The sequence below is a fragment of the Poeciliopsis prolifica genome, unplaced genomic scaffold, assembly GCF_027474105.1.
Source record: "Poeciliopsis prolifica strain line A6 unplaced genomic scaffold, Auburn_PproV2 SCAFFOLD032, whole genome shotgun sequence".
NCBI lineage: Eukaryota > Metazoa > Chordata > Actinopteri > Cyprinodontiformes > Poeciliidae > Poeciliopsis > Poeciliopsis prolifica.
In genome coordinates this window covers 3,167,501-3,179,805 of record NW_026562407.1, presented here as the reverse complement: position 1 = coordinate 3,179,805, position 12,305 = coordinate 3,167,501, and the positions used below count along the sequence as shown (strand labels likewise).

Here is a 12,305-nt window from a genome sequence, read left to right as displayed (position 1 = left end):
GCAGAGCTCATCGATTGAAACGATTCGAGCCAATAGCTCATCAGGAGGGGGAAATTAGTGGCAATCTTGAAGCTTTAGTGGATGGAGTAAGCAGCAAGCAGCTCTGTTCTGGCCACATTTCTGGTGGAAAGTGGAGGGAGGGTGGCTGAGTGGGTGGAGTGAGTGTTGAGAGATCCACATAATGTCTTGGGTGCTTTTGTTATGAATTTTTTAAGAGATCATACCCGTACAGTCTCCAGCAACGTGAAGGCTAATGAAAAATGGATTTGACAAGATTCGGCTATAAAGAGATGAAACGGTTTCACTGGGAAACTTGGACTGGTCGCTTTAGCTACAGCGCTTTGTGAAAGTATTCATGCCTACTTGAACTTTTCCATGGTTTGACCTGACATCATAAAAAACACAACGTCAATGTGTTTTATTGATTATTTTCATGCAGTAATCTTAACTAGGTGGTGCACAGTAACACAGTGGTGGCAGCATCATGCCCTAGAGATAGCTTTTCTCAGCAGGTAGACGCAGGCAGGAATGAAAGACCACAGGTCTTAATCATAAGAAGTCCTGTTTGATGTAGGACCGAAATGATTAATCGTGATTAATCGGTTACTGAAATAATTGTCTACTGACTTATTGGTTGTTAAATGGACTATAGAAACCCAAAAAGAGGCCATTTGCTAAAAGAACATACTCAAATCAGCAAATAAGCCACAAATACACAAAAAATATATAGATTAAGATGAAAACTGTCTGTAATTTTGTTCTACCCTAAACGCCCCCCAAATTCTGTGAAAAAAAGAAAAATAATATCTTTTTAATCAACTTTTACTGTCCAATTATTAATCATCTAATCCAAAATATTGTCAGTTGATGTTAAATCAAGCTGAAGGGATTGAGCTTTATTTTAGCGCACACTAAAGGAAGACTATGTTATTGGATTTTTTGGTGTTAAAATGTTTACTTTCTTATTTTGAAATAAGAAAATAAACAGATTGAAACATTCGTTTATTTGCGCTTGTTAGCATATTTCTAAGAATGTATAAAAAAAGTTTGAGTGGCTAAATGAAATTTGCTATTTTGTTTTCGGATTTATCGGTAGAATAATGGATTGGTACGATAATTGCAGGTGTAATTTGCTGCTAGCAGAGGACACAGCATGAGAACTGATGTTGAGGTTCAACAGTCCGACCCTCTTGACTTTACAATGCTGCAATGCTTAGTAAAGCTCTGCAATTATCCTGATCAGATATTGATTCGACATTAGAAGCAGTTTCAGTCGACACAAGAGGCCGGATCCAAAAGGCGTCGGCCGGAGCTCCTGGAAGCAAATCCATCCTCTTGAGTTTCCAGAAGTGCAACGCTTTTTTATTTTTTGGTAATGCATCAGTGTTGTGACAACACAGGACGCTGGCTGCTGTGTACATACAAAGCATGAACGTGGCTGCAGGCTGTAGGTGTGAGGTAATTTGTTTTCAGCTGCCTGTTTTGCGACGCCGCGAGGCGTCGGTCCAACTTATCACGAGCGCGCCGCAGCCACCTGTTCTCAGAAGGCATTATCATAACACTCCTGAAAGCCAGTGCTGCAGAGTAATTACTCCATCCTCTTTAATCAGCCTCAGCAGGCAACGTTGGCAGAGTCCGCGGGGGGGATTCTTCATTTTTTTAAAATTCGACAGAAATAAGTATAGGAGGAAATGTCAGTTGGGAAGCTTTTCACCTTAATGAACTATGTGTAGAAATCTGGCTCAGTGGTGGACCATTACTGCAGCTTTTAAGGCTTACCTGATTAAGTAGCTGCTGGATAGGGATTAGCTATGACCTGTGATAATCCCTATTATTTTCCCAAAAGTTCTAGTCCTCATCATTGTTAATGTGTTGCTAAATGTGTTGGCTGTAGAGCTATTTCCAGAGTCGATTGATAAATGAATCCAGTTCTTGCCCGGTCACTGACTAGAACAGAAACAAAAGAAACTGAATGAAGGTCCATGAATTACAGTGGATTTAGCATTTGGAAAGTGGCAGAGGAATTTATTGTAAATGTAGATTTGGCTCAAAGTGCAAGCATTTACTGGACTGAATTCGCTTCAGTTTTACCTCTTCATATTTTCAAATGTGTCATCACCATAAGATGAACGTGTGGGGTATAAATATTGAAAAGGACTGTTTACAGTGCAATATCTGCAGGGTATTACACTGCTAATACCCCATCTATTTGCAGTTAAGTTCTCAAGGATTTTTCTGTGGATCGTGACTTCAAATTATTTAACAAAAATTCACCATTTTCTGCATTTTTTTTTACTAAACATGTCTTATAATATCTTATAAAGTTCATATATCCTCAAATTATAATTGGGATGCTGAGTTATCTAAGCAAAAGGCTACTTAGGATGCTACTAGCTTGTGTTTGCAAAGCAGCCAATTCATTTATTTTCCTTGGTGCTGATTGGCTGTAGTGCTAAGACTGTTTCCACTGTGCAAATTAATGCATATTAATGGGGAAGGTTGTTTTTCAGTATTGGGAGAGTTAGTTAAAGGAAACGTAGATGGAACCAGAGACTCCATAGCGGGGTGAAGGTTCGCTCTCCAGCCGGATAACAATGACTTGGACATTGTCCAAACTTTTAGTCATGTTGGCCAAAATCTTTGCACTATAAGTATTCACGAGCCAAAAACAAATCCATTTTTGTAGGAAAGGGATGTTGTAGATCCAACACGTGAACAGGATTTTGCACGTGCGCAAAATCCTTCATTTTAAAAGCATTGTAAAAGAAGGGACGCTTTCTTTTAAAACGCTTTCTATACTTAGCCAAGTTTAATAAATTGAATAATCGTTGATATTGGTTCAGTAAAATAGACTTTTCATGTAAAGCCTTTGCATAGACATCGTTCTATTCATTAATAAACCTTATTTATAAAAAGACAAATTACGTTGTGTAACATTTCTCATTATAAGAAAATTATGTTTGTAATGATTCACACTTGTATCATCTTTGAACTTCATTTGGTCGCCGCACAAAATCAGTCCAAAGGCCACAATTGGCCCTCCGGCCACACTTTGGACACCCCTGACTTAGAACAAAGCGTGTGTAAGTGCAAGATTAATCCAGTCAGGATGTATGACTTTGAAATTGATGTCCAGATTCTCTCCATCCTACCGAGCTGTTTAGCACAGAACAGTGTGAAGGATTTTCAGCATCTAGATGTGGAGATCTGGTGTAGAAATTCTTCAAAACGCTGTAAATCCAGCAGAAACTGTTTCTGCACGGTGCTGAATACACATGCAGGCCACACATTTTCCTTCCACTTCCAGACTGTGCTCTAACTTAGAAGTTTGTGGTTGTAACCTGTAAAAAAAAAAAAGTCCACAGGGTATGAATATTTTTGCTTAGTAATGTGGTTGCCATGAGAGCAGCAGCGCTCCCAAGCAGAATAAGCACAGTAATGATGTTTTTCCATCGCCACGCTGAGACGCAGGGCCTCCCTGCTCCCCGGCACCTGAGCGCTCCTCCCGACGCAGCGCTGGGTGCTTTTCTCTCTGCGAGCGGCGGATGGACGACGTCTGACATTTGACTTTTCGGAGAGGAGGGCCCCCGCGCTCAGACCTGCGTGGGCCGCAGAGGCTGTGCTTGATGACAGCGGCGCGATCCCAGCTGGGCGGCCCGAGTCGTTTATAGAACTGGACGTGAAGCGACGCCTTGTATCGTCGGACCTCTTCCTCACCTGCACACCTGCCTCTTGTTTGTATGCCAACAGCAGCGTTTCTTTTTTTTTTTTTTTCTTTGGTTCTTATCAGATGTAAACGCAGCGGTGTGCAGAAATGAAAGAGTTTTCCTGAAGGTCATCTGACCCTTGAGAAATATTTACTCGCTAGCTTACACACACTGTTTGCAGCACGGTGATTTAAAACAGGAATTTATAGTAGTTACCTTCAGTTCTGTGTTGATTGTTTTGATGAGGAATTTAGTCATGTTTTTATCCCTCAATAAATGTGAACAAATCAGGATGTTAATCCATCTTTTGTTTTCAGGAACAATACTTGTAGTTCCTCTTTATGTCCAGTTTTTGATTAGTTTTACTTTTTTCTATCAGTTTGAAACACCCAGACAAAAAAAATGTACATAAATCTGCAGAGCCAGGTGCTCAGGCAGCTAAGTTCTCATAAACCTAGACTTTAATAATTGGTTTCAAAAAATCCCTGAAAGTAGCAAAAAGAAAACTTTAACGATGCAAAAACAACAAAAGAAGTACAAAATTCAATTTAAACAACTTGGGCTTAAACAGTTTGTGTTGATGCTGTTTTAGCTGCATTTCCTGGAGAAAGAATCTCATGTTTACCAGCTGATGTAGGTTAAACTGTGTGACATGTAAGAGTTCCTACTTGCACCATTTTACTGTTGAAAAAGTAAGAGAATTATCAGAAGAAAATAAGTTTTCATAAATATGTTTGAATCACCAAATCAGATTTATCTGCAGCTTGTATATTAAAGAGTAAAGCGCACTGCTTAAAATTGGTATCAAGATAGATTATTATGCGTCTGAGCATTCGTTCACTGGCAAGTAAACAAAAAATCTGAAACATAAATTTGGAAAAAGGACCTAAAAGTAAAAATAAACCACAAAAACCTAGAAATGATCATTTGATGTTTCCTCTATTTGGTGTTGTTTTACTGAAAAGAGGGTCTTCCAATGATGTAATCTAATTTTTGTTGCTGTTGTGGATTACGTTGCAGAAAGACGTATATATATTCTTTATATATTTTTTGAGTTTTGCAATTGCACCAAGTTACTTGAAGGTGATTGTATTTTCGATGCCCTAAACGTCAATATTGTATTTGATCAGTTGGGTGGCTCTTTCCAGCCTTGATCAGATTTCAGTAAGAAAGATGAAAATGTTAAAAGGATTGGTTGGAGCATTGTGATTTAAAAAAAGACGAATGAGAAAAATGTAGGTTAATTGCAGCCTACTTTGTGATCACATTATCCCACAATAATACTGAAAGTGCATGTTTTTCATATGTCCTGCAGCTCTAGTGGAAACGGACGCCCTAATATTACCAGCTTCATTTATAAATACTACTTTATGGATGCTATTTAGAATCTCCGTCAGTATTTCTGCACTGCTGACAGTCCTGCAAAAATGGGCTTCACACAATGTTTCAAAAAGGATTTATAAACACTGACTAATAATGCTAATCACTTTTGATATATATTCAGCTGAAAATGGCAACTGATGACATCACTGCTATTATAAAACAAACAACGAAAAGATGAAATTCGGTGTCATTAACACAAACTTTTGTGTTTTTATTGCGTTAGTTCTAAATCACGACTATTGGAGTTCTAAGCACGGCTCTCAGAACATTTGAACTGGTTGTGGATCCGCCTCCAGCACTGAGCTAATTGTTTCTTTCCTCTGGGCCAGCTGATAGTAAAGCTGCATTAGCACCTTTTCCACAGTGCCACAGTCTGCGCTTAATGTGAATTTTTGTTTTCTGGCTCTCATTTTGAGAAATAACTTACAGTAGAGCCACTATTCCAGTTACACTGGATGTTAACTCAAACTGATTTAATTTGAAGGAAGCAATAATGATGCTTGTTTGCACCTCTGTGGGACTGAGGCAGTTTTATCTCTGCTTATCAACTTGTTGTGTGAGGTTGTTGTTTTTCCTGTAAAGTGAAGTATTAAGCTTGGTTAAGCATATGATTCATGATTTGTTATGTCTTAGAATATTTCAGTGGACAAATATCTCTTTGTTTACTATGCAAAAACACTTTGCTGTTTTATTTAGCCAGATTTTTTATTTATGTTTTTCCATTGAATGGCTAAAGTAACCGTTGCCTCTCCTGTGTTTTAAAAGGGAGCATATTTAATCTGACACTGACTGGTTGCACAATTGATTTGCTGCAACAAAGCAGACGTTTTAGTGGCTGTTCGTCAATAACGTTCCCAGTCAAGGTTAATTGTTTGCACAAGGGAGAAAACCTGCAAGATAAGTGTTATTAATTGTCCTGTCATACTCTGTTGTAGAAACTTCTTCAGTGTACAATGCAGCTTTTAATTTACTTGTTATAATTTACTTGTTGTAGTCAAGTGAAGAATTTCCAGTGTGGTATTTATGAAGCTGACAGGTGTTTCTTCTGTTGACAGCCATCTTCTTGTAAATTTCTCACACAGTTCTTAATAACAAAAAGTGAGGAGTGAACTAAAATTAGAAAAACGTGCATTTACTCTGTGCGAGTACCACAGGATGAATGTAGGAGCTCTTCTGATAATATGCTAATGTAATTTTAGCTCTGGGTAGCTTCAGCTAGCCTGCTAGGACCACATGAGCATGTTGAGTAGAAATAATATAATATTTTTATGATCTCAGATTACATTAGCTTCTGTTTTCATAGCAGCCTGTGTAACAGGATTGGCTAAAGTTGACATTGTAAAGTTTATAAATAAACATTCGCTGATATTTTAAAATTAGCAAGTCAGTTAAATTTACTGTATTGCGGCTATTGATGACACACACACATGTAAGCAGAGCAGCAAGGGTGAGCTAAACTTAGCCAACATGTTTACATTAGCTATGAAAAGCTATTGTGGCCTATGCAATAGCTTTACCCAAAATGCCAGCCTTAGCTAACGTATGCCAGCTAAAATTGCTGAAATGAGCTAATATGCAAAAATTAGCCTGTTAACTCATGGTACCTTACATTAACTGTTATACATATTGCAGCTTATATATTAGCTCTAATCAAATTTGCTCAAAATTACCTGTCTTCATGAAACAGGGTTTCCGCTGTTTTACAGTTTTCTGGAAGTTTGTTCCAAATTTTTGGTGCATAGATGCTGAAAGCTGCTTCTCCTCTCTTGGTTCTGGTTCTGGGGATGCAGAGCAGACCAGAACCAGAAGACCTGAGAGGTTTGGAAGGTTGATACAACAACAGCAGATCTTTGATGTATTGTGGTGCTAAACCGTTCAGTGATTTGTAAACTAACAACAGTATTTTAAAATCTATTCTTTGAGCTACAGGGAGCCAGTGGAGGGACTTTAAAACTGGTTTTATGTGCTCTATCTTCCTGGTTCTAGTGAGAACGCGAGCAGCAGCGTTCTGGATCAGCTGCAGCTGTTTGATTGATTTGTTGGACAGGCCTGTGAAGACGCTGTTGCAATAATCAATGCGACTAAAGATAAATGCATGAATGAGTTTCTCTAGATCTGGCTGAGACATTAGTCCTCTAATCCTGGAGATGTTCTTCAGGTGATAGAAAGCCGATTTTGTTACTGTCTTTATGTGGCTCTGAAGGTTCAGGTCAGAGTCCATTACTACTCCCAGGTTTCGGGCCTGATCGCTAGGTTTTAGTTGTAATAACTGAAGCTGTGCATTGACTTTAGATCGTTCCTCTTTAGGTCCAAAAATAATGACTTCAGTTTTGTTTTTGTTCAGTTGGAGAAAGTTTTGGCACATCCACACATTTATCTGTTCTAAGCATTTATTCAGTGTTTGGATGGGTTCAGAGTCACCTGGTGACATCGTAATGTAGAGCTGTGTGTCATCCGCATAGTTGTGGTAGCTAATATTATTTCCTGTTATAACCTGAGCTAGTGAGAGAATATAAATATTAAATAAGAGGGGTCCTAGGATTGAACCTTGGGGTACCCCACATGTGACCTTTGACCTCTTTGAGGAGAAGTTTCCAATTGAAACAAAGAAATCCCTGTTCTTTATGTAGGATTCAAACCAGTCGAGCACCGAACCAGAGTCCAACCCAACTTTCAAGTCGATTCAGTAATATGTCATGGTCGACAGTGTCAAAAGCTGCACTGAGGTCCAACAGAACAGCACTGGTGGTCTATTTACTTTACGAGGGCAGTCTCCGTGCTGTGGTGAGCACAAAAACCAGACTGGAAAGAGTGAAAGCAGTTGGTCATCATGAGGAAACTATTTAATTGTTAACACAGTTTTTTCAATAACTTTGCTGATGAATGGGAGGTCAGAGGTCGGCCTGTAATTCTGCAGTAGCGATTTGTCCAGGTTGTTCTTTTTTAACAGTGGTTTGATGACTGCTGTTTTCTAAGCCTGGGGGAAAACACCTGATGTGAGTGAAGAGTTTACTATTTGGATCAGATCAGTAGCAATAACAGGCAGGACTTTCTTAAAGAAATGTGTGGGAAGGACATCCAGACAGCAGGAGCTTGAACTTAATTGACTTATAATTTCTTCTCAGGTTTTATAATTAAGTAGTTGAAAATGGGTCATTTTTCCTGTTTAGCAAACACTTGTTGCTCTGCTTACATCAGTGTGTGTCATCAGTAGCCAAACCTTATCTTAACATCAGGTAACATGCTAACATTAGCATGTAATAATTTTAATTTACAATAATAAACATGAGCTAATATTTATCATCGTTAAAATGGCAACATTAGCATATAGAATACCAATTGAAATATTTAAGTGTTTAAATAAACCTGAAGCAGTTAGCTTTCAAATGAGATGTTAGAATGATTTGAAGTTCCCCCCCCATTATTTTTAGGGGAATAATTGTACATAAAAAGTTAAATACAAGTATAAAAGTTTTAAATGACAGAAGTTGTAGACAGCTCAAAGTTGTTATATTTAAGTTGTTGAAATGACAGTAGTAAGTACAAAAAACACACACGTAGCAGCATTCACAGAACAAACATGCATTGCCTGCTGCTCCCGTTTACTCTTGATTGCATGACAGTGCAGGAGTTCAGACCTGAGCTGCTACCTCCGCTATGATGTTCTTCTGAGATAGGGCGCTCTGTGGTATTTTGATCCACAGTAAGTGCACCTTTACTGCTCATTAGATTAAAGAGAATTAGACTCTGTTGTGGATTTGGGGCACAGAGAAAGCAGTGGATTTGGACAGATTAAGATCCATATAGGGGGATAAAGGCAGCTCTGCTCTGGGGTTGTAATCTGACTCCATGCATTAGCTGCTGCTTTTGCTAATTCATGGGAACAAATGGATGTTGGGTGTTGATGAAAGGAAACGAGGGAGTGAAACTGTTTACCTACGCTGGTGCTTTTTGATCATTGCTAATCTAAGTAAGTGTGGTTAACGGCATATTCAAGCCTCGGAGATCATACTGTTGATTTACTTCCCCTATTACACAATAAAGCTGTATTTTTATAGCTTATGCAATGTGGTGATGGAGGCATGTTTTCAATGTTGCTGTCTACTATTGTCTGTTCATTAAGAAACGTTATGAGTACCACATGGAGCTTATTTTCTTTGTTTGCTTTGGACAAAACAGAGAAATTACACTCATGATTGCTTGTACCCACAGTGACCAACTATGACTGAGGAGGTCATAATGCCCTGCTCTCATATTTCATGAAAATCATCCTGTGTACAAACAAACCCTCACTACTCCCCAGTTCAGATGGCAGACGGGAGAACACAGTTGGGAACAAAAGCCATTTGGAGCAGAAGCGGCAGTTCTCTGTCATTAGATAGCTCTTTAGAGTGGGTCACCCAAATTAATCGATACAGCGTCTGCTGCGCATTCAACTGCGTGTTGGGCAGCCAGTTTGGGAGAGAGCGGGGCAGGAGAGGATGACACCGTGAACCGGGAGCAGGACGGGTTGCTAGGTCGGCTTGTGGAGCAGGGCCTTCCGCTCCGAGAAAGGGAGGGAGGGAGAGCGAGCGAGTGAGCTGCGAATGCGCTGCAGTTTGTGTTTACGTTGGTGCAATCGTGTTCACACAAACATTCGGACACGCTTGCGTGCACACGGGTCACTTCAAAGCGAATGAGAAGGCTGACGTCCCTTGAAATCGGATACTAGAAAACGTATTTTTTAAATCTGTTGCTTCTTTTAAGAAAGATTTGTGAGATGAAGGCATCCGATTAATAGCGATGAATCGATTATGGAAATAATCAACTAATTTAGCAATAGATTAATCCTTAACTGAAGTATACAGATTCAAACAAGGAGTTTGTGTCGACAACAACTTAGTCAGAGAAGTCATTATGCTAAAACTGTACAAAACAATTAGACATTTTGTATTTAAGATATAAAAAAGACCTTTGTCTGTAAATAGGTTTTACTCAAGTGGCATCATTTTTGCTTCACCTCATTAAAATTCTGTAATAAATATGTGACAATCATGTTTTGCAATATTGATTGGTTAAATGAAAAAGCATTCAACAGGTTAGTCCTACACCTTATTGATGTTAAGTCAAGCAGAAAGTATTTATTTAGCTACAAAAGCATCTTTTGCGATGAATCATAAAGCGCTCACTAAATAAATGTTACATTATTGCATTTTATAATGCAATGTGTGGTTTTTTTTCTTTAAAAAATTTACAAAATCATTTGTTTTATTTGCATTTCTTAACATTGGATAAATGAAAAATCTGCATCTTTCAAATCCAATAGTCAATCATTAGTTTATTCAGCCCTAATTTTTTAGCCATTTTCTAAAGTGTAGTTTATGTAAACCTATATAAAAACTGACTTCTCATATGCATCATGTGTCTTTCCACATTAAATTGGAGCATCATTGCATTAGTTTGGATACTAACTTCAGGCTGACATTTATTTAACTCCACAGGCGCATACATCCTGCCACACATTTAAAAGGGACATTCCCCCTTTTAAGACCTCAGAGTTGACTCTGTGGATTGGGACAGGCCCCTGTGCGCCGCTGTGTACCTCACGCAAACACAGACACACTTCTGCATCGAGCCGGGCGGGTGTTTGTATTTAAATATGGGCAAAATGAGTAAGTCTGTTTGCGGGCTGCCTATAAATGCCGTGGATTAGTAGACTGAGAAAAGCCACTGCACAGGAAGAAATGGCTTTGCAGCAGAATAATGTACGGTATCTGTCGGTAACTGTCTGCTCTCGCAGCCTCTGAATGCGCAGGATGATGCAATCTTGATTTCCGTTAACAAACTTCTGGACATTAAACAAAAACTTGACCGGAAATGGACAAACTGGAACAAATCATCTTCTGCATCACCGCACTGGAACAAATTCCACACATCAACGCCTGATTTTCTCATCTCAATCGACGTGGTACACTCTTTATTTCTTTCTGTTTTCCTTTTCTGCGCCTGTGTGATAAAGCCATTCAGTGCCTCTAACTGGACCTCACAGAGGAGTCCCAGTTGTCTTCAGGGCATCGCTTTGCTTTCCACTGTCGGTTTGTTTTGGCGGGAGTTTGGCCTTGGCACATTGCTTAGGAGCATGAACAGCCAAGATGGCAGCATCAGCAACGCGCATTCAGACATGCAAACCTAACCCAAAGTTGTTTCTGGCAGCCGATGAGCTACAGTATTTAAAATCCAGTTGGAAATCATCCAGTGATGGATTCACTATGACCTGATATCGGGGAAGTGAATCATATCAAATGTCTTGTACTTTCCAGTTGTTTTCTGCAATTACTCTACAGATGACTTGAAGGCAATGCAAAGCTGAATTGGTTTGCCGTTCTGCACGATAATGTGCATTACTCTAAGCAGTTTGAGCCTCTTAGTGTTTCTTTTCTTCCCTCCCACTCCTTTTTAGCTCATATGTTGTTTTTTAACACATTTAAATTCTTTAAAAAAGCTGTTTTGACCAGAATTGTGTAAACTTTTAGTGTGGTATTTAATGGATAGTTTCCCAGGCTTTCTAAAACACTTTTTTTAATTTTTATTTAACCATAAGCTTTGGCTGCTTCTTTCCCAAACCCCCACTCATTTTGGGTTGGTTTATTTCAGCAACCGGACAAAAAAGCTTCTCAGAAGAAGAAAATTACTGGCAAATTATTGGTGAAATTGCCCTAATAAGCAACACCGCTTACTGGTTTTGGCGTTTGGTTGTTTCAGAGAAGACTTGGTGTGAGTGAAGCGGGTCAGAGACAACTTTCCAGAACTGGGTCTGACCTGAAATGATGTGAATCATCAGCTGTTTCCTTTCTCAGCCTGCAGCTGACTGGCATCTTCCCAGATATGATTTAATATCCCACATCTCCCCAGAGATGAAAGTAATTCCCGAAAAGTAGCCCCTCTGCTACAGTTTCTCCCTCTGCAGAAGGCCACCACAATAATTTATTCCTGTTCGGTCAAATATTGAATTACAAATATTAAAATTAGGACCACACCAATCGTTCAGCTGACCCCAATTTCCTCCATTTCGGGAGCCGATATTATTTACCTCCGCAAAGATCTGAAAATCAGCCACTGTCGCCTGATACTGAAACAAGTTTGTATTGTTTCATGTGTTTCGTCGATTAGTTTTAGATAAAATAAGATTGGAACATTGAAAGTGTGTTGTGAAATTTCAGCTCTGCATTTCCATCA

General features: G+C 39.1%; 1 protein-coding gene across 4 annotated transcripts in view; it reads left to right on the top strand.

The window, feature by feature from the left end:
- Positions 1-12,305, top strand: part of LOC129373234 (protein phosphatase 3 catalytic subunit alpha) — an 87,178-nt gene that overhangs the window by 1,175 nt on the left and 73,698 nt on the right. The gene's annotated exons all lie outside the window — the stretch shown is intronic.